General features: G+C 32.4%; 1 long non-coding RNA gene across 1 annotated transcript in view; it reads right to left on the bottom strand.

Moving 5' to 3' along the window:
• LOC127968366 (uncharacterized) overlaps window positions 1-27,096 on the bottom strand; it is a 37,543-nt gene extending 10,447 nt beyond the window's left edge. Inside the window, exon 1 of the long non-coding RNA XR_008155962.1 lies at window positions 26,846-27,096. This is a non-coding gene — a long non-coding RNA (uncharacterized LOC127968366). The remainder of the gene's footprint in view (window positions 1-26,845) is intronic.
• Window positions 27,097-27,415: the final 319 nt, after the last annotated feature.

Genomic DNA, 27,415 nt, shown 5'->3' with positions numbered 1-27,415 from the left:
AATCGCATACAAAATAAAAGTCTTTGTTTACATAGTATATGAGTGTGCACTGTGTATAATTATTATGTATATATAAATACAAACACATGCATTTATATATTTATGAAAAACATGTTTACATTTATTTATTAAATATATTTATATATAATAGAAAATAGAAAAATATGAATATATAAATATATATACACAAATAGTTTCAAAATATACACTGTATGGGTGTGTAATAATAAATACATAATAAATAAACAAACAGTACATATATTATGCAAACAAAAACTTTTATTTTAGATGCAATTAATCACGATTAATCATTTGACAGCCGTAGTTATTAGTTTATTAGTTATTTAAATAACTATGGAAAGCACAGACCAAAGTCTGAATGACCCCCTTTAAATATTTTATGAAGATATATTAAAATATAAATAATTGTATATATATATATATATATATATATATATATAATATATTTTAAAAAAAGTTTTCAAAAAATCTTACAACAGTGTCGTAAGAATTATTGCCCTAAATAAATGAAACTGGCTACTAAATTAATTAAAATGTATGCTAAATTTAAATAAATATAATTTATTAATAAATACAATTAAACTATAATATGACTATATATATATATTTAATAAACACACATTTATAAGTTATACTCCGATAATAAATCTTTAACTTGCACTTTGTGGATGGAAAGGTGCATCAGCTCAACTCTCTGAACTAAACTCGTTAGTTTCTCTCTAAACTGAAGAACTTGTGAATCATTTGAAAATGGTTTGTTTGCTCTGGAGATGAATTGACTTGAGCAGAAACTGACCTCATGCATGTTATTCATCTGAAGTAGCGAGTCAGATCTATAACTAATAGCTCGTTATGGGAAAGAGCTTTCTCTTATGGCGTTTTAAGAGCATTTGAGATGAGGGATGATTAAAAATGCATAACTTATAGTGCTGGGCAGTTATTATCAGACGGCATAAAGCACAAGTGAACAGAGAACTACAGTGAGTTTCATCTGTCAATGCTAATGCAAATTCAAGTCAGTTCGTTTCCCTTTTGTGATTAATTGAAGTTTTTATATAATTTACATTTTAATGCACAAAGGATTTTATCCACCGCAAAATGGACAATTTTTGTACTTAAAATTAGGACTTTTTTTCTTGATATCCTGACTTTTCCTCGCAATTTTGAATAGATATCTCACTAAACAGACTTTGTTTCTTGCATCTCTGAGAAAAATAGATCCAAATTGTAAGATATAAACTCGGATTTCTTTTTCTGTGTTTATATCTCGCACTACTGAAACCATCTCAATTCTAGATTTATATCGAGTTTTAATCTCAAATCTGTTTAATTATACAGTTCTGAATTTTTATTTTTATTATGACATTTTATTGCAATTCTGTGTTTATATCTCACTTCTGTGTCAATTCTGAGTTTAAATGGTAATTTTGAATTTTTATTAAAATTATGAAGTTTTGAGGTTTAATCTTAATGCTTTGTTTATATCTCACAATTCTGTTTCAGTTCTGAGATTATATATAAATTCTACAGTTTTATCTAGTTATAATTGTGAGACAGAAATCAGAATTACAAGAAGAAAAAAACGGAATTGTGAGATATTAAAATTTCAGAAATGTAAAAATCTGAAATTTCTGAAATTCAAAAAACTCTGAAATTTATCAGAATTAATAAAAAAAAAATGATTTTGAGAAGAATTGTGAGATTAATAAAAAATATTAATATTCAGTGGTGAAATTAGGGTTCTAGTTCCCAGTGTAAAAACTGCTTATTAATTTTTTATATTACTAGGCTATGAATATTACACTCAAAAAAATTACTCTTTGGCTGAACATGATTCTTTCATGGACAGTGGTTCCACATGTTTGTACAATTTTATTTGGACATGAATAAATCAAGTTATAAGGACATGTCTACTTTTAGTTGAGTTTACTCAGTTTGCTTTAGTTCATCCTACATGAAATATCTGAGTAGAGATAATATGTTTACATCATGTAGAACCACTGTCCATGCAAGTTTAGCCAAAGTGTTATAAAAACATTAGCAAGTAAGATATAACTTTTCTTTACACATGATGATAGTTGTTTGCAGTTTAAGGATGTTACTATGTATACTTTAGCGGTGGGCTAAAATATCTAAATATCGATAGTATCGATGTCAACACTGGTATCGGTATCGGATCGATACAATTGTAATTGAAAAGTGAGATGGGGGCTCAGGGAATGTAATTGTACAGGTATATTTGTTCTTTGTTTGTTCTTCAGTAATAATTGTGTGCACTTCATTTCATTTGCTTTTAAAACCAGAAAAAAAGGGAGATTTTTGTATTCTTTATTTTATTTTTTTATTTTTTTTTAAAAGGCTGTAAAGAATTAATTCTACAGTGCCTAATAACTAATAATTTTGTGGACTTCAATACATTAATAAAAAATATTGGCTAAATAATTGATCATTCATCCACCTCAGAAATAATGACATAGACCTACTGCACTCCCCTACACAAAAGTTTTTAAGTAAAAAGTATCGTATTGGTATCGGTACCGGCGATACTGACCCTATATTTATTTGGTATCGGATCGATACCAAATTTTGTAGTTTTTTCCACCACTAGTGTACATCATGCACTAGCACTCTCATTAAAGTTGTTTTTTTTAAATGAAGTATTTTAGACTTTCTTTTAACCAGGTCCTCAACCCAACCACAAGCTCCACACTTCACCACAATGGTAACTCGCACAAAATACACCAATATAAAGTCTTTTAAAATGCCCACATAATAGAGCATTAGACATTAAAAAAGTCTCCTTATTATCACATTTTACTAAAAACTGCATAAAATAACACTTTATTTCAACATTTTCTCTCCCCATATCCAGTCCTGTGCAAAGCATGATGGGAATTGTAAAACTTATTTTGAGGTACTTGATTGAAACAACATTTCAAAATGAAAACTTTCTGTTAAACCAACGAGTGACAGTCAGTTTAACATGACACAATCATGTTGAAGTGAAAAATAGCCAAGATGGCATTAATTCAACATGAATTGTTCAGGTAAAGTGAACAAAACTGAAAAAATACTTTTTATGAGTGTAGATTAAATGTTTTTGTTAATTCGTTTCCTTTCGATTAGCACAGGATTTGTATTTTTATTTCTTGGAACGGACTGATCAAAGGCCTCATTGATCTGAACTCATGCAGCTCAGTTTTTGAGTGAACATTGCCAAAGTTATTCATAAATAATGCTTTATTCCTCAAACACAGAGGAACATAAGCTCAGCTCAATGCTACCGATGATCAAACACTTAAAAAAACAACACCAACTGTGCTAACTGAAAGAAGACAAGAAGACTTGCTGATAATTAAAGTATAATCACATTTACAATAATTATTTAATAGGCCAGTCATTTTAGACTATGACCACCAAACTGCATTATATTTTCATTGCAGCACAAGGGTTAATTTATTCAATTATGTACTGTATGTTTGGGATTTTATTCGTTTGTCTTCATGCCACTCTTGATTGAATGTCAATAATGTAAAAAAGGGTTTGTGAATGAAAACTTGTGCTAGTGGAGGTGATCTGAAGGTTGTATTATGAGGGAACGCAGGGGCATTAGGAACTCAGACGGAGAGTTTGGAGTCTATTACGTTTGACAGCATCATTCAGCTCTTATAACAGCGACGAGCTGTCAATCCTCCACAGCTTTGTGGGAAAATCACGCTTAAGCGCTGGAGTTGAGCGTCAGAAAACAGCAGACGTTCCTGCTGAATGACACAGGCATGAGGGCTCAGCTCTAAATCCTGGTTTTGTAAGAACGCAAAGTACTTTCATTTAAGTCAAACGGGTTTTAAATGCACCATAAAGCTTAAACAGTATAATTAGTGATGTCTGTCAAGTCAAGCTTCAATGATTGCTCAAAATTAGATTTTTAACACTAAATATTAAATTCAGTGTGAAGCTCGTGCAACCATTTGTGCTATATATAGTAATATATAATGTAATAAAATGGGATAACCATCCACTAATTTATTATTTACATACTATTATACTATGTGAATTAGCTATTTTAAGTATTTTAAGTAATTTTATGTGCATTTTTAAGATTTTTTATTTTATTTTGTATGTTGCTTTAAATTAAGCTTTTGTTTAAGTAAATTGTTTTTTAATTGTTTCAAATTATTTCTATGAAAACAATTTCAGTTTTACTTTTTAAGGACACTTAAGCATTGCTGTTAAAACAACTACTTATTTCTTACTGTAAATGCAAACAGTTAATTGCATGTTATTTGAAATTAAATAATAATGTATTAGTTGAAATGTACAATAAATGCAATTAGTCAAACTTAAGTGTTTTTGACATAAATAGGATCTTAATATGTCATTTCATAATTATTGTCTTTAAAATATGGTGCAAGTGTACTGCTGAATGCACTGTATTGCATTATGATAAACTAAACATATTACACATAAGTTGCATTTAAATATATTTGCGATTACACATTTTTAATGATCAAGTTGCAGTTTAGCACAATTAAAACATTAAATGTAATATCAGATAACAGACTACAGTTAAAATCATAATTAAGTACATTATAAGCGTTTTAGCATGTTAGACAATACATCAAAATAAGTGTACTTAAAATGTTGATTTAAAATGTTTTTTTTTTTTTAAACCTTGTCATGAAAGAGTCTCTCTTTAAGTACACTTTAGTGGCCTTTTATTTCATTAACATTATATTATCTGCACGTACAGCTTTTTATGTGACAAGATGCACTTTAAGTGTACTTCAAATCTATTTTATACAACTATATAAAACTGAATATGCAGGTAATATAATAATAATGAAATAAAGGGCCACTTAAGTATAGTTAATTACATGATTAATTTTTTAAAACATGCTTAAGTGCACTTTTTAAATCGTTACTTTCTGTTTTTTTCTTTAAAACTTTGGTAATGCTTTGAAGAAGAAAAAAATCTGATTTAAAAAATATAATTTCATTTTATTAAAAAAAAAAAACATATTTTAAAGACAATATAATTAATTTATACATATTAAGATTTTCTTAAGCTCTACTTAAATGGGCCAAAACACTTTCAATTAACTGCATTTATTATAATACATTTTAATTTAATTGTGATTAACAGGCAATTTAGTGTTGGAAAACACTGCATCGAGTTCACACTTAAAATATATTCTTTTAATATTTTTTCTACAGTTTAAAAAAAGTCCTTTTTACAAAAGATGGCAACACCCTGGCAACCCATACAAAAAATGCCATGCATACTGTCTTAAGAAAATGTGCAAATCTAGATTTTATGTAGAGTAAATGTATTAATTTCTAATCTAATTTGATACAAGCAATGGTTGTATGTGCACTTCTTAAAAAAAATTATATTTCAAAGACAACAGAAGCAATCATGAAAGTGCATACAAAGATTTATTAAAGTCCTACTTAAGTGGGTCAGAAAAAAATGAATCTCAGTTCAACTAATTGCATTTATTATTAAACTATAATACATTTGAAATCAATTGCTAATAATAAACATTTAGTCTTTCAAATAGATTGCCTTTAATTCACACTTAAGTGTAGTCTTTTAAAGTATATAATTTGCGTAATAAGCACACTTTATAAAAGTATGCTACAGTGCAGTTCTCTTTCAGAAAGGAGGTGATCTCAAACTTTCTTTGCACTTTTCTTTTCTCGCACACTCACACACAGGTCTAAATGAGACGGGCCTTATACGGTCACTGTGACTTCAGATCGCATTAGTGACGCGCGGCGTGACCGGACTCCTCGTTAATTTCGGCCATTGAGGCATTTCGGCCAGCTGTCAGGACGAGAGCGAGCGCCGTGATCCCGACCCTCGGAGGGAAGCGTCTGATTGGCTGGAGATGAAGAGCAGAAACGCTCCATCAGCTCTCTTATGGGCTCCAGTGTGGCCACATCACACACAAAACCTGGGAAAACCTTAAAAGGAGACAAACAGCTCCTGCTGTCCAACCTTTATAGTGTGATTTATCATCACACCGACCACTTACTGGACGCTAGTGGAGAAACTGAAAGAGCTTGTCTAATTTAGTAAAACTTCTCATTGTAAAGTGTTTGCATGGTGATTTATTTCAATATAGGGTGAATTGAGATTAACTCAACCCACTTGTTAAGATCCACACTGGCCTCAAAAAGGTTAACAAACTATTTTTACTTAAAACATTTCAGATACTGTTTGGCAGGTAAAACATTTAGTTAAGACACTTAAATCAACATTACATTTCGAAGGAGAAAAACTGAAACAGCAATGTCTTGTAAAATGCACACATGTAATGTTTGATTTATTTATTTTAAATGAAACAAAAATATTTTTTAAATTGTATTTGGACAATTAAATCAACATGAAATTTTGAAGCAGAAAAATAAATAGTATTTTCTTGTTAAATGTCCTAAAAAAAAAATCACATTCATTTACTTCAAATACAAAAAAATAAATAATATATTTTTTTTAATAATTCTTGTTTTATTATTTAAAATATATGTATTATGTTATTGAACACTGAAATCAATTTTGAAGTGGAGAAAATAAGATTATATTTTCTTCTCAACTTTAAAATTAACCTGTACATTTTTATTTTATGTCCTTATATATTTACAATAATTACTTTACATTATTTTTAGACACTTAAAATCAACATTAACTTTTTAAGTAAACAAAAAATTTGATTAATGTAAAAAACATTTACATAAATCAATTTTTTATTTGGTTTAACCTCTAATAAATGTTTTACAGCATATTTTACAGTACATCTGTATAATTTCAACAATTATAATGTTTTAAGACACAAATCAACATTTAAATGAACAGATTTACTTACAAACTAAAATATTATTTTTTTTTTACTTCAGTTAAAAAAAAAACATTTTTACAGTGTATTTGGACTCTTAAATGAACAAAAGTTTGAAGTACAAAACAATTTAACAGCATATTCTTGTAAAATGTAAACAAATATTTTGTTTTATTTACTTTTACTTAAAAATATTTTTTTTTTACAGTGTTTTTGAACAAATAAACATATCTGAATGAACGGCACACCGTAAACAAATTTAAGGTGTGAATAAAAAAGATGATTTGAATGCACTTTGTTATTATTTGTAAAATGTACTTAATTTCTGAGTAAATATTGTAAAGGTAAATCCTATACTCCAAATATCCAAGCAAAAAAAAAAAGTGTCACATGCAAAACATTTTTAAAAGAGTTCATCAAGTTTGAGATTATAAAACAAATCCAAACGTTTTTAGCCAAGTGTATGATTTCTATTAAACAAAATCCTTGCAAAATCTTCAGAGAACAATGTTTGACTTGCATAAACGGATTCACTATGTACAGAAACAGATATTATGTGAGAAAGTAATAATGTTATGTGATATTACATAACTTGCATTCAATATGAACGCATGAGAACACAAGAAAAAAGCTCATGACCCACAGGTCACAGAAATAATCACAAGATTACAACTCTCTGCGTCCCAAAACACTGCAGACTAAACCCCGCAGAGGAAAAGACTTAATTCTCCACCCGCTGCACTGATAAACCTACATCAGATCCATGCAGATGACTGAAAAAGCCCAGTTAAATTCCTGGAAATGAAAAACTAATCCTCAAAGAGACCATACAGATACACAAACACAGATGCAATAAAAGACATTAGTGCCAGAATGCTTTCTTCCTTTATAGTACGTACAGTAGTGCTAATGAAGAGGCTGAACACTGTGAATAATTAGGGTTTTTTCTGAGTTTATATCTCACAACTATGACTTTCAGAATTGCGAGTTAGTCCGAATTTTAAGTTAAAAAGTCATCTCTTTAAGTTTTTATTCCACGGCGAAAACCATCTTGATATTTTGGACAGTTTGGACTGCCTTTGTCATAGCAGAAACAAGCTTAAAATTATTTTCTCGCGATTTTGAGTAAACATCTTGCAACTGAGGTTATTATTTTGAGAGCATCTTCAGTGTCTCGCGACTCTGAGGAAAAAAAAAGAATTGCAAGAACAAAAAACAAGTAAATAGTTAGAATCATGAGATAAAAAGTCACAATTATCTATTTGTGGGAATAAGCTTGAAATCTTTTCCGCAATTTTGAGTTGTTACAATTCTGACAATTGTTCTCAGAATTGATCGTTTATATCTTGCGATTATGACCTTTTTCTCATAGCTTTGACAAAAAAGTCAGAATTGCACAATATAAACTCAGTATTATGAGAAATAAACATGCAATTCATATAAGAAACGTGTAAATTAGGATATAAAGTCGTAATTGCAAGAATTGCATTTACCTTCATTTTAGTTTTTATACCATTTTTTTTTTTTTTTTTGCAAAATTGCAGGTTAACATCTTGCAATTCAGATTTCTCTCTTGCAGTCCTGAGAAAAATAATTCAGAATTGCAAGAGAAATTAATTTCAGAGCATTGCATTTTGGATGCAATTAGACAATTCAATTAATATTTAAATATTAAGGACTTTATCAAAAGCATGACATGCCGTTGGATTAAACTATTACAAAAAGTTATATATATATATATATATATATATACACATACATTAGACAACTTCCAAACCAAGCGTGAACTTCAAACTGCTGCCAGTCAGAACAAAACAATATTTTTCACATCGACTGGATTTTGAAGCAATTATATTTCACTGTGGTCACAAAAACACAAACTAATCCATGGACAAAATGTCCCAACAGTCGTCAGCTGTACAGCACAAACACTGCAAGTGGATTGAGTTACGCCTGCGGGACACCAGATCAGCACAATAATAACATATACTGCATATTACTAGAAAGCATGTCAAAACAGATCAGTGCAGTTTGGACTTGTCAAGCTTTCATATTAAATAATACACAGAATTTAAAAAATCTAACCATGCTATTAGATGTTGGCAAGGCTTTCCTTTCGGTTCTTCGTGTTGGACTCAATCCAACAGTCTGGCTCCTTCAGCAAGACATTTTATCGTTTTTTTAGACACAGTTTCACATGGAGATGAAAGTAGTTATGAATCATTGATGATAATCTGTGGCTTTGGAATGTGTGAGTTTTCTAGTGAAATATTACTCACAAACCACCTGGTTATGATGAACGATGATGATAATTATAGGGCTGAACTCACGGATACACATTGCATGTAACAGAACATGATTTGACGACTAATTATATATAACGTTTATGTATTTCTATCTATAGAGTTTTAACCTGTTCGTATGATGATTTTTAATCACTCCGCTCGTTTAAATCATTAATATCTGACAGCAATCAGATTTGATTGACACTTTTCACCTACTTCACAAGGAAAGAGAAAGCAGTTATCTCAAAATCACCTCAAGAGAGATGTCTTATGTCTGATCTCCTGACATTCATTTTATTGCTTAATAATTTTGTTGGATGATGACTACTGATTCGTTTCTTATTCATTCATTTTTATTTGTGCATTTGAGACCAAAAACTGTAATATTGTGGAATAATATGATCAATCAATTTTAAAAATGTCATTTATTGCTGTAATCAAAGCTGGAGTTCATTATTAGTCATCATTAGTGTCACATGATCCTTCAGAAATAATATGCTGATTTTTGTCAACAAAAAGTTTTATTCAGCAAGAACGCATTACAAAAGTGACAATGAAGACATTAATAATGTTACAAAAGAGTTGTAAATAAATCAAATAAATGCTGTTCTTTGGAATTTTCTACTCCTCAAAGAATTTTCCTCATTTATTTTGCAGCTAATCAGTATATCAGACTGATTTCTGAAGATCATGTGACACTGAAGACTGGAGGAACGATGCTGAAAATACAGCTTTGATCACAGAAATAAATTACATTTGAACACGTAATTACATAAAAAACAGTTATATTAAAATTAAATAATATTTCACAATTTTGACTGTATTTTTGATCAAATAAGTAAAGCCTTGATGAGCATAAGAGACATTCCAAAATTATTAACCCCTTAACTGTCACTCACATTTTTGAACATTGACTTTGTAGTGCACGATCCAAACTTACATTTTTATAATTCATGAATGAAAATATCTTGTACCATGATATTGATGTGACATTTACATGTTAATGCAATGTCTGGTTTTAAAATGGTTTTTAAAGGATGAATTTTGAGATTTTAAGTTTTCAGTTGATATATAACTTCTGATGATTTCTAAACTGCGATAGAGAAGAAAAAGGCAACAAAGGTCAAAACTCCAGTTATAATTTAGATTTTTGAGGGTTCACTCTTGTCATAAATAATCGAGTACTTTTCCAACATAATTTTTAACAAAAAACATTGATAAAATATATATTTGGGAGTCTTAGACCTTTCCAACGATATATAGTTTGTCAAGATTAGATTAAATTTAATTGTAATATAGTGAAGTAAATGTAGGCGTCCCACAGAGGAGACGGGTGACAGTTAACAGGTAAAAAAAAAAAATCTCAATTATTATTTTTACTGACAGCTATATTTTTGATATAGTCACCTCAACTCAAGTTAAACCAACAGGCAAATAAAATCAGAGCCAGCACTATTGAGCAGTGACACTCGTGCGTTCAAGCGGTTAACTCTGACCAATAATCACATGACCACTGACCTTCCTTTGATACCTGCATCACTGTTACATTTCAAAGACACATCGTTTGAGCTCGTGTTTCACATTTACACTCACATCCTCTCTAGTGTGCAGGACACCTTACAAATCACACGTGCTGCGACATGTTTGCACGGCGCTGGGATTTACAGCCGTGGTAGATGAAAGTGTGTTTATTGTAAAATAGCTGATATATCCACCTGTGACCACACATCAGACTACAAGACTACACATCCAGCTTAAAAGGCAATACTAGAGCACTCCTGACTAAAAACAATATTCAGAAATGCTATATTAGGTATGCATTAGTTTCATATGTTAACATTAGTTTACAGGAACTAATGCTTCTATAGTATTTATTAATCTTAGTTACGGTTTCTCACATGCATTTGGATAAGTGCAAGTTCATGCATTCTCTGGAAATCAAGCCCATGACTTGGACGTTGCAAGCATACAATGTTTACTCATAAAACTGCTGGTAGATAAACTTCACAAACAGTTACAAAGAAAGGGCAAGAAACACATTGAATTTGAAGTAGAAAGACTGAAACAGTATTTACAGTACGTGAGTTTTGTTATTCGTTACCAATGCATTTGTAAAATCAAAAGTCATATCTGTTAACATCGGTTAATGCACAGAGAACTAACATGAATAAACAATGAACTATTGTATTTTTCATGGGATAAAAAAGTAATGTATTCACCCTCAGGCCATTTAAGATGTTTGTTTCATCATGGATTTGGAGAAATGTAGCTCTGCATTACTTGCCCACAATCGGATGCTCTGCAGTGAATGGGTGCCGTCACAAGTAGAAAAAAACTTAACGATAGATTTGTTTTCTACAAACGCACAGCTTTTGGCTTCACAAGGTGGTGTGGATTATTGTGATGTTTTTATCAGACTCTCATTCTGACGGCACCCATTCACTGCAGAGCATCCATTGATGATACACTGATGCAATGCTACATTTCTCCAAACCTGATGAAGAAACAAACTCATCCTACTCTTGGATGACCTGAGGGTGAGTGCATTTTAATCATATTTATTTTTTTGGTCACAGAGAGCAAAATAAGTAGTATGATAATAATCTATATTACTTCACAGCTGTAGTTGTTCTTTTATACAATCAATAAGCCTCTTCAGGCGAGCTACACAACCAGACCGGAGCACCGCGGTGGTTTCTAGCAGCTGTTTACACACGGTGAGCATGTGAGCTGCTCTGGTCTCATTATAGTTACAGTCTCCATGTGAGCCAAGCACATTTCCAGCATCCTGCTCATTAATGTCCACAGTAACAGGTGGTTCTGATTAAGATCGGCACACATTCACACACTGACGCAGTGCTTATCACTCACTGCAATTAACACACACTTCACTGCACAAACAGCTTGTCAAAAACACCAACTTTACGCTTTAAAAGGCGTTTAACCTGAGTTTGACCCATCCGTACAGTCAGGTTTGATGGTTAAACATTAGCTGAGAGCTATAAATCATTCATTCAGGCACAAGGACTTATTACAGAATAAAAATAAAACTCAGCAGATGATGTTGAAATGATAGTATATATGTGAAAATACCAAAATATGAAAAAGTTTTAGAGGTAGTTTCAAAAGTTATATGTATAAGAACACACACACACACACACACACACACACACACACACACACACACATTATCGTTCATAAATTTGGGGTCAAAATATTCTCTTCTGCTTTATTTATTGTAAAAAATAAAATAACAAAACCCAGAAATATTATAAAATATCATTACATTTAAAAAATTATTATTTTCTTTTTGAATATATGGTAAAATGTACTTTTTCATAATTCCAGACTCCCAAGGTTTTAATTTTGTGTGTAAACATCTGCTGTGCACAAAAAAAAAAAAAATTATAAATAATAATAATAACTAATTTGTGTGGGGGTGTAATTTTCATTTGATTAAAAGAAAAAATCTGAAGAAAATAAATAAAAATACATAGGGCCCTTTTTTTTTTACAGTTCTTTTTCAATTAATTTAATTAATTGGAAATGCTACTGATAGCTAATTAAACAATTAAAATCCATCATGTATTTTGAGGTGCAGATCTTGTTAATGAAGTGTTTTACTTGTTAGCAGTAAACTGTTAGCAATGTTTCTGAGTCATTTCGTGAATTTAATTAATCTCGATCTGTGTCTCATGCCCAGAACTCACAATTAAAAATCACAATACACAATCTGCGTTTCGTAGTTGTATCTATTTAAAAGCATCATTTTTAATTGTGATTTCAGGGCCCGGATCATGAGTCGTCTGATTCAGATCATTACTTTGGAGAGCAGAGAGCAAATCTTTTTTAAACTCATTAATCTGTTGTTTGAGCTCTTCATAAGGAGAGTAGTTACCGAAGTCGGCATTCGTTTGTTATGATGTTCAAGGATGCAGAATTTAGTAGAGATGCTATGACATGATCATTCACCAATATCAGCCGCTAAATTGAACCTAGTAATAATTTTGATCGAATATTTAAATGTTTGTTGTCTGCTGTTATGTTCCCACCAATGCCAAAATCAACCTACACACTTGATTAAAATTGAATCCACCAAAAACGTAAATGGAAACAGATTTTGGAAGGAAGGAAACAAAGAAAGATAGAACGAAAGAAAGAATGAAAAGCCCTTATAATATTAGTTTTTGCAAAACTTTTTATAAATTGCTGTTGCCAATGTCATGATTTCAATTAATTGCACATGATTTTTGATTAATACAATTTAAATTAACGCTCAAAACATATAACCAATAAACTAAAAAAAGAAAAAAAAACATTGATTGCATAGATTGCATAGTCATATGTATACATGCATGCTCTTTTTGTCACATCTCATCTCTCAAGTATCACTGATCTGAATTCATGATGGTGCTTTCGTGACTTTCTTGTACATGACAGTAGTTTCAAGTTAAACCGAAAGGATCACAACAAAGCACCATTGGCAAAACTGCAGATAGCGTTACGTAGAAATGCTTTGATCGCTCAAAAGCATATGTACAAGATTGTTAGATAGCAGGAAAATATCTCCACTACATGAGAGACACGGTCATGCAACAACATGTCAGCATTTCTTATACTGCAGCTAAACACAGCAGTAGTATTACGAGAAACCCATCTGTTACAATCACCAGATTTGACATTTCACATCTGCAATTAAATACAAATTCGATGGCAAGTGATGATAACTGACAGGCCGAAATCATTATAGGATATCCATGTCAGTCTTAATACTCGTCCCATGTTCAAGCGAAGGAAACTCGTTCTCGAGATCTTGATTGGTGAACACACACCTACAGCCAATCGAAGCCCGAAGACGCTCGACAATCTGACGGGAAATTTCCTCAATGTACCCCAACGTCAATCATCTTTAAAGCCGCAAACCATTTTTACTCATTTGGTGCATGAAATGATTTCACACGCGTCATGCACAAACTTTGCGTCTGCTTTGTGCTCATCTGAATTCAACAGGAGTTTCTTGTGCGCTTCGTTCATTATGCACGAAGATGATAAATTACAGACCTTGGATTAAATCAGAGGCAACAGCGCCGCTAATTACCTTTGTTTGAGAAGAAAATCACACCGCCAAATTAGCCTGGTGTGTTTATATTCACAATAAGTTCATTTAAGACAGACTCGCAGCGTAATACCGGTGTCGATTTTACAGTGCGAGAAAGAAAATACTGTGAAAATAATGTGAGAGAGAGAGAAGTCAGTCTGAACCAGTCGACCTGAATCCTGAAAAAACAGAGAATGAAATAAATACATGGAAGAAATGAAGACTGAATTAGAAATGAAAACAGGAGTTTGATACTCCGTTCTATGTTCTTTCAACACGTCATTCGGCCAAAAAACACCGGTATGTTTAAAAACCTAGTGAGACAATGCAAATAATCCTACTAATAGATCGTAGAATATTGATCATATAATAAAGCAATGCACTTAAAGGAATAGCTCACCTAAAAGTGAAAACCTGCTGATAATGTCCTCACCCTAAGATCATCCAAGATGTAGAGGAGTTTGTTTCTTCATCAGATTTGGAGAAATGTAGCATTAGCATGTAGCATTTTATTTTTATTAGTTATACAGAAATCAAATCAACTTTGGTGAATGTTTTTATGCACTCCCTTATGCAACTTTAAGTCATTTACCAGCCTGCCACTTTGGTCTTGAGGTGAGAAAATAATATTCAGATTACTGTAATTTCAATGACAGTAATAATGCAGAAATGTCTCTGAGCAGAACTGACTCACAACACAAGCATCTTCATACATGCAATCATCTCTCATGAGTCATGTGCGAAATTGACTATCAGAGTTTTGCCTTTAAGGCAAATTCTGAGAGGCCTGATGTTCACATGTGAGTTTGCAAAGACAGCATCAAATAAACGGCATCACACGCAGAGAGCTTCACTAACAGAAAAGAAGAAGAAAGTTATATGTAAATACCACAGTATATGAATATGGTAAACATCTAATACCACGGTATGAGTCAAGAACAGGCCAGGACACCAAACAAGACACGTTCCTGAATCAATATCCTTGTTGGTTTTTGAGACCGTGTTATTTTAGCATTATTGATATTATTACAGTTTCTAGTAATATTTGAAAATATTTAAATTGTATTCTTTCTGGGGTTTTTTTACGTTTTCATTTTAATTATTTAATTTGTAATTTTTAATGTTTTAATAGTGTTTTTTTGTTGTTATTATCAGTGCTTTAAGTGGCTCAAAAGAGGTGCCGGTACTCTATTATAGCCAAAAAAAAATATATTCCGTTTTTTTTTATTTTTTTTGATGACTCCCCTCATCCCCTGAGGTAACAACAACTATATTGAAGGGGTTTTATATACAGAAGTCAACAGGCGACCTTAATAATGAATCCTTTTATTAGTTTGTGGATTTGCTTGAGCTAGAAAAAACTACTGAACATAAATAAAAGGTGCAAAAGGATTTTGAAAAAATACCCTTAGAAAGAGCTATACTGCATTATTCATTCAAACTTCAAACTGACTCAAATGATTCGCAAACCAGCTCCGAACTCCCGAACTGACTCAAATGATTCACACTCCGAACTCCCAAACTGACTCAAATGATTCACACTCCGAACTCCCGAACTAACTCAAATGATTCACGCTCCGAACTCCCAAACTGACTCAAATGATTCGCGATCCCCAAACTGACTCAAATGATTCGCAAACCAGCTCCGAACTCCCGAACTGACTCAAATGATTCACACTCCGAACTGCCGAACTAACTCAAATGATTCACGCTCCGAACTCCCAAACTGACTCAAATGATTCGCGATCCCCAAACTGACTCAAATGATTCGCGAACCCGCTACGAACTCCCGAACTGACTCAAATGATTCGCGATTCCCAAACTGACTCAAATGATTCGCGAACCCGCTACGAACTCCCGAATTGACTCAAATGATTCGCGAACCCGCTCCGAACTCCCGAACTGACTCAAATGATTCACACTCCGAACTGCCGAACTAACTCAAATGATTCACGCTCCGAACTCCCAAACTGACTCAAATGATTCGCGATTCCCAAACTGACTCAAATGATTCGCGAACCCGCTACGAACTCCCGAATTGACTCAAATGATTCGCGAACCCGCTCCGATTTCTCGAACTGATTCAAATGATCCACAAAGCCGCTCCGAGCACTGGTTATTATAACACAGCTTTCATAAATTTGTATTATTCGGTTTAGTTTATATGATTTTAGTTAGCCTATTTAGTATATAAAGAGAAACTGAATGGAAATGGAGAAGTTGCTTTGGTAATAGCTGAAATAAAATATACACTTACATTTATTTATATTTTATTTTACTTCAGTAATGTTTACCTCAACATAAAGGTTTTTTATGGTCTAAGTTTTCTTACAGCCAATAAATTTGCAAGAAAAGTCAGATTTTGCAGAGTTTTTAATCTCACAATTCAGACTTTTTATTGCACAGATTTAAGGGAAAAAGTCACAATTGTAATAATAATTTTTCAACTCTGAACATCTGAACAGCCATCAAAGCAGAAGTTGCAAAGTAACTTTTTTTAACCTTTGCAAAACTGCACACAATCTACTTTGAAATTTTCAGATTTTTTTCAGCTAAACCGACATCCCCGTGTACATCTATAAATCAGAGGAGTCAAGCATCAAGGAGTTTCTGACAATCTTTCCTCCTTGTGTCCCATCTGAAGTCTAACCCTCTGTCTAACTGCCAGAGATTCACTTCAAACTGACATGCAAACAAACCACGATGCATGACTGGAATGACTGCTCACAAACAACAAGAGCAGCCTATAGAAAGAGCGAAACAAACAGGTTTTTACATGTTCCTAAGAATATTTAATGTTTGCACATGCAAACGGTGCCAACAAGTCACATGCACTGAGGATTCACAGTCACAGTAGTTATTATCAAAAATGCCATTGTGTGTTATAAATATTGTTGGTTCTTTGATTAACTGCTTTTGTTTTGTTCCTGCTAAATGCATGAATGAACACATAAATTATTCCAATGCTTAAGGATTATGCACATGACTTTAATGACCTCTGGTGCGGTCCAGTCATTTTTGACAAAACAGTTCTATTTTGTTGTTTTATTGGAATGACACAAAAGGTTTTGCAACTTGTTACGAGAAAACAAAAAATCATGAACATTATCCGAAAAGGTTAAATGATCCTGAATAAAAAGCCTCACTTGTATTTTATAGCTAAAAAAATAACAGCATATGAAACAAACAGGAAGCTGATTTTATCTAGTGGAAACATTTTGTATTAAACAAAATCTTACAAATCTTGCTAATAATTCGGAACTTGTTTTGGAAAATATATATTTCATATAAAATTTGAAAATAGCATTGTTAAAAAACATATACATATATACACATACATACATATATATATATATATATATATATATATATATATATATATATATATATATATATATGTATATATATATATACACCACACACACACACACATTACTTTTTTAATATCACAAAACAAACAAACTGAAGTCTGTGCTCCAAAACGTTCAAAATGTATGATAGTTAAAGTAGGTCATTTTCTATGCACATAAAATGGTTATCAGGCAATAAATGGATCATAACTATTCCATAAATACAATTTAGTACCCTAAATTCCTCTAAAATATATTAAGTTAAATACATGACTGAACATGCAGCACCAGAGAGTTATTTCTTAGATGTTAGAGGTGATCACAGATCAAAAACATTAAGCAATCATAATAGCGATGCTTAGAAATGTCTTTAATAGTATTAAAAGGTTCTATGCAACTTCCTCATTCCCAGCGTTCTTTTTCCCATTGAAACAGACAAATGCAACTAAAGCTGCAAAGTATGCACGATGTTCTGGCATGGTATCAGCATTTAATGCCTCTTCCTTCAAGTTTGATGAATCATCCCCTTCTTTGACTGAATAAGCTTCATGCATGAACATGCACACAAACACATGTGTGTCAGACACGCGTAAAGATGCATGGAGCAATAATTCCCACCACTATGGCAGGCAGATAGGGCCAAAAGTCTTTATACAGAAAGGATGAAATTTATTTTTTAGTTGTTAATCTCTGGATTCTATTTCCATTTTCAGAAAAGTCTTATTTTTACATTCTAACATTAATTAATTTACTCTAGAACAGTAGATATGGGAGACAATGTAATGCATTGGTTAACTAAAGAAAGGATTAAAATGTGGGCAAATGTAGAGGTAAGTCTACTTTATTATTATATTTGAACACATTACACATTCATGCACATCCAGAAAGTGTGCACGTAAAGAAACATGTTCAAATTCATCATCTCAACATGGTAAAAGTGTGCGTCCTTACACATACTAAAGAACAGTGTGTGTTGCCATTGTCAAATTTCACACATTCTGTTTAAGGTGTTTTGACCCCATCGGCCTTCCATACACTACAAACATGTTTATCTTAGGTAAACAAGCCTCGTGTAACCTTCATTTACACATCACAGGCCATCCTCATCCTTCATCTGTCTCTGACCCTGGAACAGAGTCAGGCCGCTCGTTTATCTCCATACAAAAACAGTTAACGAGCGACTGCATTTCAGAAAAAGCTATTCTACAGTGACCTCGAGGGCCACGCAAGGACTTTCCTCTAATAAATATGAAAAGTACTGAGGAACTGGTTAAAGGTGAAGTGTGCAATGTGTTTGATGTTACAACACTTTAATCTTTACTTTTCGTTTGATGAGAAAGTCTGACCAGCCTGACAAAGCAAATCTGGCTCAAACAATGCAGTGAGTTTTCTGAAAATGTATTCTGTTTGGTGATGTTAGATGCACATACATTACACACTTCACCTTTATCGCATGAGTACTGCGCCAAAATATTACTAAATTAAATACAACTAGCCAAAAACACACTTCAAAGTTTCTACATTTAATCAAACTTTAGTAAAAAGATTTTCATTTGAAAAATCAGGGTCATCTTTTGTGTTTTATTTTGACACTTATTGGTTTCCATGCAATTTGGTAAAAATTTACAATATTAAATAAATAAAAACAGAAAGAGAGAGAGAGAGAGAGAGAGAGAGAGAGAGAGAGAGAGAGAGAGAGAGAGAGACATCTATGGTAGCTTGTCAGAAAAATAAAAATGTAAAGTATCAAAAAAAGCACAAAAGTAACAAAAGTGTTTTTATTTTAAATAAACTTTCAATTTAGTTGAACTAAAACTGAAATAAATATACACAGAAATCGATTTATATAAATAATACTAAATGACAAAAACACAACAAAATTTGTAAAACTTTCAAATGAAATATAAAAAATAAAAACAGATTTTATTTTATAAAAAAAATATATTTTACTGATTGAATAAAAATTACAAAAACTATAATAGGATCACACTTATTTTCAGTGCTGTAGCATCTTATATGCAAAACACACACACACACACAAAAAAAAACGAAGAACAAAAAAACTGATTATTGTAAAAAAAAGTTTATACTGTGAAATTCAAACCGATGAAAACTGCAAATTCTCCCGAATGATTCAATAGACAGCCTCTAATTCTTAAACTTTGAGTTATACATTTCATAAGTTCACTTGTCTTCAATATTTAGTTCTTGATCATCTAAAAAAAAATACAAATTTCTTCCGAATTGCATGGAACCCAGTAAGGGTCAATAACATTCAAAATCTGTACAGCCTTTCCAAAACAAGTTCAAGACCCTAAATGAAAAACAGTCACAACATCTCAAGAAATCAAATGTTTAACCAGCGTTTCACACACTATAAAAATCAACAACACATTGAGCCAAAAGTTTCTCAATGCTCAATCTAGTATAATGAAACCTGTTGCTTGAAATGACCGAACTTCAGCACTGAAATTCATCAACAGGCTGTTGATAGACTAAATGTCCATTAGAGTCGAGTTTCATGATAAAATGCCATCAAAGACTGCGTTGAGTGAAGAACGAGACTTTAACAAAGACAAACGATCATCGCATTTTACACTCAGATGGATTTCACTGCCAGCAAAAGTGTTTATCCTGAAAGTGTAAATGGCATTCAAAACACGTTATTTCCATCAACAGAGAAAGAGAGTGAATGTACAAGCATTCAGTTAGAAAAACACACAAATATATTTTAGTAATGAACTACATCATTAATTCAGGAGCTTGGCAGCTTGCATGGTTTCAACACACCTCGGATTCTGCAAATGCCATTTTAATCCAATGTCATTGTTGTGGGTCGATGTGCAAAACTGGTTTTCGTGGCTCTCGCCAACATTCCTCGTACATGTAAATCCAGCGTTAGCAGAGAAACAAGAACATGAGTTTTTAAAGGCAAAAACACACTGCTAATGCAAACCATCATCTGCCAAAATACAGGCTTTCCTTCATCTCAAACCAGATCTTCAAACAATTCTCACATACTGACACAGAATCACGTTAATAAAGCATAAGCCTGCAGATCCATACTTTCGATTTTCAGCATCAAATATGGATCACTTTGTGCAGGTCGTTCTGGCCAAAAACTACATCAAAAGAAACTTTTGGCTTAACTGTGGATAAGTGCTAACTCAAGTAACCTTGTAAACTCATACAAGTACAGGTCAAGATGTGCAGCGAGGTCAGATCGGGTCATCAAGGTCGACCTGCAGGTCATTAACCTTCTTCATCTCGTTTTTCACTAATTGATAAGAAATAACATGGGTTTTCTGTGTAGCTTAATTTCCAAAGAGTTGACTTTGCCTTTAGATGCTGGATCTTTCAAGAACATGAAAATAAACAAATATAAATGAAACTAAAATTATTATAAAAAAATTATAATAATGAATAATAACAAAAATACATTTAATTAAAATATTGTAATTTTTTTGTGCTTTTTTTAAAGACATGCACACATTTTACTGCAATGCATAATAATAAGAACAAATAATATAAATACATATATTAATAATTATACATTTTAGCACTATAAAATGCACAGACTTTCATAGTTGTTTTAATTTGTAATTTCAATTATTTATGTAATTATGTAAATTCCACATATTTTTGATCTGCATAAAGCCATAACAACAAATACTATCGTGTTTAATATATATATATATATATATATATATATATATATATATATATATATATATATATACATACTAATTAAATCAACGAAAATATTTTTTGGGACCATTATATTTTCTTAATAAATTATGACATTATTTTGTGTAATGTTTTCCATCAAATTCTTATCAATTCAATGCAAAATGATACAAAGAAATATCGTTTTTTATTATTTTATTTTTTATTATTACTACAATAAGTACAAAAATTTTTGTTACAATTATTTATGAATGCAAAATAAGTAAACAATAAGCAATAATAAAAATTGCATTCTTTAATTTTATCATTAACAAATTCAGTACAACAAATACTATTATATATATATAATAAATATAATAAATTATTTTTTCTGCAATAAATGAGTATGTGTTTAATTGTAAAGGGAAATATTTTCAAAGAAGTTTTCATGCTAGCAAAACCAACCTTGATTTTAATCTTTTTTCCTTTAGATTTTGTAGGTAAATACGACTCTCGACGTGTTTTATGAGGTCTTAATTCAAACTAAACGTCACTAAAAGTCGCTGCAGATTAGAAGCTGCTTCATTAATTTCATTGTAAGGACCACAGTGAAGGACAAACATTCTGGCACCTTCTCCAGCTCGCTAAATTAACGCATTAGGAGCCACAATGGTGGTGTAAAAGTCTTTGTGGGAGGCCGCTGGTTTAAGATGAATTAGGAAAGCAATATCCCTCCATAAACCGCTGGAACGTTCCCTCCTCTGTCTGGATCTATACAGCTCCGCTCAACTGGACCAAACTCTCCCAGCGACTCATAAACTCAACCTGAGACGCTCAAATCTATTGTGTCTGTGTCTGCCCTGACTGCCTCCCGTCCCACAATGCTCCTCTGTTCTGGGTCCTTCCCGCGAGAACCGCACATAAAGGACACTGAAGCCTATATCACAAGGTTCATATAACACTGTTAGCCAATGTTCAGGGTCTCCAGAAAGAGCGAAGTGGTTTCCTCATTCTTCTTTGTGTTCATGCCGCTCATCGAGTTCCAGACTGGAGCTATGAAAGAGGAAACGACATGAGAACAACGAACAATTGTTAGGTTAAAAGAGGAGGAAAATCACTAGAGAAACAATGTTATTGACCAGATGTTGCTCGTTCGTGGTTCAGGAGAGGTTTAAATGAAGTACCAACCTTGTTTCAGAAGCTTCTTCTTCAACAAATCAAATCAAATATCAAATTGAGCTTATTTATGCGACAATTTCTTTTTTTAAATAATAAGTTAATAGCATTTTTTCCCTTAAAATCCTCCCTATTGCAATATAATACAAAAATTAATATTAATTACTGCAATATGCATGATTGTTTAAATTTTTTTTTTTTTTTTTTTTGAAGATTGGATATTTTTGTAAATGCAGTTAATCGCAGATATAAATAAATAAATAATATATAAAAAAATTAAAATGTTAAAATCAAGCTTGTTTTCATCCAAATTTAGCAGGTTTTAACAAAATTCCATACAAATTTAGCATGTTTTCTCCCTACTGCAATGCAATGCAATGATAAACGAATAAATTAATGTTTTTAAATGTGTTTTAAAGCACATTGCATTTCATGCTAATTTTTGGAATTGTTGAACATTGGAACTGTTTTGTAATTCTGCCATTTAATGTTAATTTTTGAGTATAAATCCATTAATGCTAAATACTAATAATCAAAAGATGTTACAGTTAAATAAACCTTTAAAACAAACTTATCTCAAATGTTGCTAAAATAAGAGAAAAAAAGAACAATAAGTGACCAAAAAATAAAGTCTGGAGAAACTGCACAGACCTCCGGAGTTATTTCCAGGACAAACGTGGAGTACGTAGAGAACACGTCTCCTGAGAGACTCTGCACAGAGATTATCATGACTGAACGTTCAGATGATGACGAATTTAACACAAAATCCAAAACATACATTGATAATCAGAGGGAAATGAGGGTCAGGCTGTTCAGATTATCACACTGTGAAAATTATGGGAATACTAGAACGTGTTATGAGTGCATTTCACAAGATAACACGCCTCCAGTCTGTCCATTTCAAAACTTTGTTTGATTTAATGTTATCTGAATTATTTATGACATACTAGCCATTTTTCAGCTTTTTCATTTTTTCAATTATTTATGTAAAAAATAAATAAACAAAGGTTCATTACTGTAATATACATAAGTGTTTTACTGGACAATTTTGGAACAATTTTGTTTCTAACTCCAGTTATTCTCAATGAATGTTTTTTTTTTTATTATTACTAGCACAAATAAAATTTTAAATAAATTAAAACTAAAATAAAATTAGCTTGTTTTGGGGCCAATTACTTTTTTTTATACTATCAAATAGTTTTCTCTTCAAATCCTCCCTAATGCAATGCAATTAAACAAACAAACTAAATAACATTTTCATTTCTGCAATATAAATGGAGGGGTTATGTTCTCTTAAAAAAATCTGTTATAAGTAGTAAATACTAAATATGAATAATCATTAGATGTTTAAAGTAAGAACCAACATTATCATTCTTTTAAACTAAATCTCACATTATTTTATTTACAGTCTCTCCATCATTCTGTGTGAAGCCTCGTATCAAAAGGGTCTTTAAAAATAAAAAAAACATTGAAATTGAAGTTTTTGGGGGGACCTTACATGTTTTATACAAAATGTAACGCTTCAGCTGTCACTCACATAAGCTTATTATGTTTAATGCTATGCATTTTTAATCAACTTTTGTGCTCAAAAGGGTCTCAAAGTTTGACATCTCACCAATATAAGTCAATAAAGAGATTGTGGCTGATATTCAGTTCATTTGATAAGAAAACAAGTCGAGCTGCACTGACACACAGTATTCAACACTATACTCTGCACACGACTGTAACACATCATCCAGGAACTTCATGCATTCAGAGAAACCATGCATTGTGCACAATAATCATGCTGCAAAAATAGAAACAGTGAGGTAGGATGCCATTCCAAACATAGCGCTTTCCAGGGAGTGTCACACGAGTTCACCTTAACATCTAGTGTCCTTTTGTTGTGCTCAGAAAAACTCAAACCACTTCATTAGACTTCAGAACTGAGCTTCATACACAAATCTTCATTCATGTCTCATAAAGATTGGAGTTCAGTGGGTTTAAACTGATTTGCTGGTGAACTGGGTCACTTTCGCTGCATGAATCGCACTGATTTCATTCACAGCCGCTTTCTCTGATGTCCACGCATTATTCATACAGAAAAATATGATATATGGGTTTGATGAGGGGGAAAACAGCACAGTCAGTCGGTTTAAACTCTGACTGATGGTGCTGTGGCTAAACTGTAATCCCATTAACAAGCTAATGTTTTAATGCTTTTGAGGAACTGGGTCTGAGAATAAAAGAGAACCAGTCTCCTACTGAAAGTCTGACAGTCGGGCGAACGGCTCGCTCAGATTTAACCAGCTCCGCCGTTTATTACACGCAGCCGTGTTCGGCTGAATTAGAGCTCCTGTACTCGGACTCCTCACATCATTAATGTAGGTTCTGTCTCTTTACAGAGCTTTAAGCTAGTCGAGCACAGAGTCGCTCATCCCAGAAACTCACAGGATTTGTGCTAGTGGCTTATTAGCTGGAGTAATACTTTCACACTTTAATATCTGTCAAGCTCTGCGGTGACCAGAAACATAGAAAAAGTCCAAATTGAAAGAAAAAAAAGGTGTTTCTGAAATGGTTTACTCCAATGCAAATGTGAAAAAAGCTTTCTTTTCACACAAAATCATGTCAAATTAAACATGCATGGCGCTGGCTGTTTAATACACACATTTTTGGGTTTGGGCTTTTGAAAGAAGTCTCTTCTTTCACATTAAAAATGTCTTTACTGTCACTTTTGGTCAATTTAATGTATCCTTGTTCAATAAAAGTATTACTTGCTTTAAAAGTCTGAAACTACTCCCATCAATGATGTAGAAGGAAACACAATATAGTAACACAAATGTCAAACTTGATGATGTTTAAATGTCAAACAAAGAAGTCTTTTAGTAACCAAACTGCAGTTTGAACAACGCAACGATGATCAACAAGATAATTTACCGTGTTTTACACCCATGACACTACAAACATTTGCTAAAGTGGTTTTTACTGACTCACTGATGCATCCTGTTTGCCAAAAACTGTTTATTATTAACTGTGTACAGTTCTCAGTTTATCCATAATGCAATGAAACTAGTTTTTTTCCCAAGTTCCAAATGGGTCAATATGAAAAAATGGGTTTAAGCATAAAAAAAAAGAAAGTGTAATACTGCTTTAAATTGTTGTTGTTTTCGCAGAATATTTTTTAATATAAGTTTTCAGAATATAAGTTTTCTGTTTAATTACAATTTAGTTTTTGTTTTTCCAAAGAAACAAAATAAATATACATTTTTCCCTGATTTACAGAAGACACCCACTAAAACGTGTTTCAGCGTAACAATTTTGTCAGACATATTTATAAAAAAAAAAATCAATTTATGACATAATAAAAGACTAATTACTTTCACTCCAAATACTAATTAGTTATCATTTTAAATGTTTAAAAATTGCCACTATCCTATCCTTTTGTTATTTAAAAAACAATGAAATTTAATATGCTCCCTTATTCTTTAATATATTTTAATATGTACAAGTCAAAATAAGCACGTTGTGTTTTAATTTTTAAATAAATATTGTGTTAGACTGAATAACATTTTAACATTATTTAAACCAGATTTTGAGATTTTATTCTCCAAAAACGTAACTGAAATCTTAAAAGTGGACACTTTTGTGCTTTCTATGGACATTAAATCCCTTTTGCATTTCTTTTGATGCAGACATTTTAACGCCGTAGGCTACAAACACAAATAAATAAAGTTATTTTGATAAGATAGCACTGAATTTGCTTAAGAAAAGAAACTAACAGCAGCTTTTAGCTGAACGAACAATGCTTTCACGTCTGCAGGGAGTGTCAGGAGCTTGACATCTGATGCTATAATGCTAACCTGTCATCTTTTCATCATATTACAAAACCGATCAATCCATTACGAGTGTGCAAAACTCTCTTCCATCACTCAGGAGTTTTAACATGTCCATTCTGACCGCTTAACTTATAATTACATATGCATTGCAAGTCGTGCTAGTTCTTTAGTTTGTGTTTTCTAGGCCAGTTCTCATCACACGTCTAACCTAATTTGTCTGCACTAATCAGTAAAAGTGTAGAAGAACAAGCGCTCTGTCAGGCCGAGACTTCCAGCACTCAACTTTCAGCTATTCAGAGATGGTCTCCATATCACACGCTGTGAATTATTCATATATGCAAATGCAGAGCTTCAACATGCATGCACTGAAGCCCTCCCAACCTCACCGCCGTTTACAATAAACAAACAAATATCGGTTTTCTAATGCACTGATATTTCCGACTCTCTTTTTCATGATAAGATCCAAATGTTTTGACGTTGTTGTTCTGAGCGAGTCTTGGGCCACGGATGAAGTGTTGGTCATCGTGTGTTTTGTAATGTGAAAAATGATAGCGCCCCACCGTGAGATCTCTGTTTCAGGCGGATGCTATTGACTTACTGTGTGTTCGCTTCACTGGCTACAACAAATGAAGCTGGAGGGATGCACGGCAGTCTGATGTTTGCTGATAAGAGAAGACACGAGACCAGGCTTGGGGTTCATTCAATATCTCTGACTTCTGTTCTCAACTCTGAGCTACTCCTGTCCTGTCTCCTAAGAAATACAAAAAAAAAAAAACACTTCAAAATTGGTGAGCGACAGATGGCAGGCAGCACATTTAAACCCTGCTAAATATTAACTAGTTCGGTGTCCGACTTTGTATGCAAACAGCAGCATGTCAGACCTAATGTTTGATTAAGTATCAGGTGTTTCCAGTTCGCAATGCTTAAAGGAATAGCTCACCCAAAAATGGATGCTCTGCAGTGAATGGGTGCCGTCAGAATGAGCGTCCAAACTGCTGATGAAAACATCACAATAACCTACAAGGGTAAAATACGACTCCATAATAACACTTCCTCCAGTGAAAAAGTCCATCTCCTGTTGTCTCTCACATCAACATATTTGTTTAGAGACGTTTAAGACTCTTTTCATGTGTAAACAGTGCTTGATCCATGCAGATTTCTCTCCTGA

The sequence above is a fragment of the Carassius gibelio genome, chromosome B11 (genome assembly GCF_023724105.1).
Source record: "Carassius gibelio isolate Cgi1373 ecotype wild population from Czech Republic chromosome B11, carGib1.2-hapl.c, whole genome shotgun sequence".
Classification (NCBI taxonomy): Eukaryota; Metazoa; Chordata; class Actinopteri; order Cypriniformes; family Cyprinidae; genus Carassius; species Carassius gibelio.
Note: the sequence above shows the minus strand (reverse complement) of the source record. Positions and strands in the feature narration are given on the sequence as shown.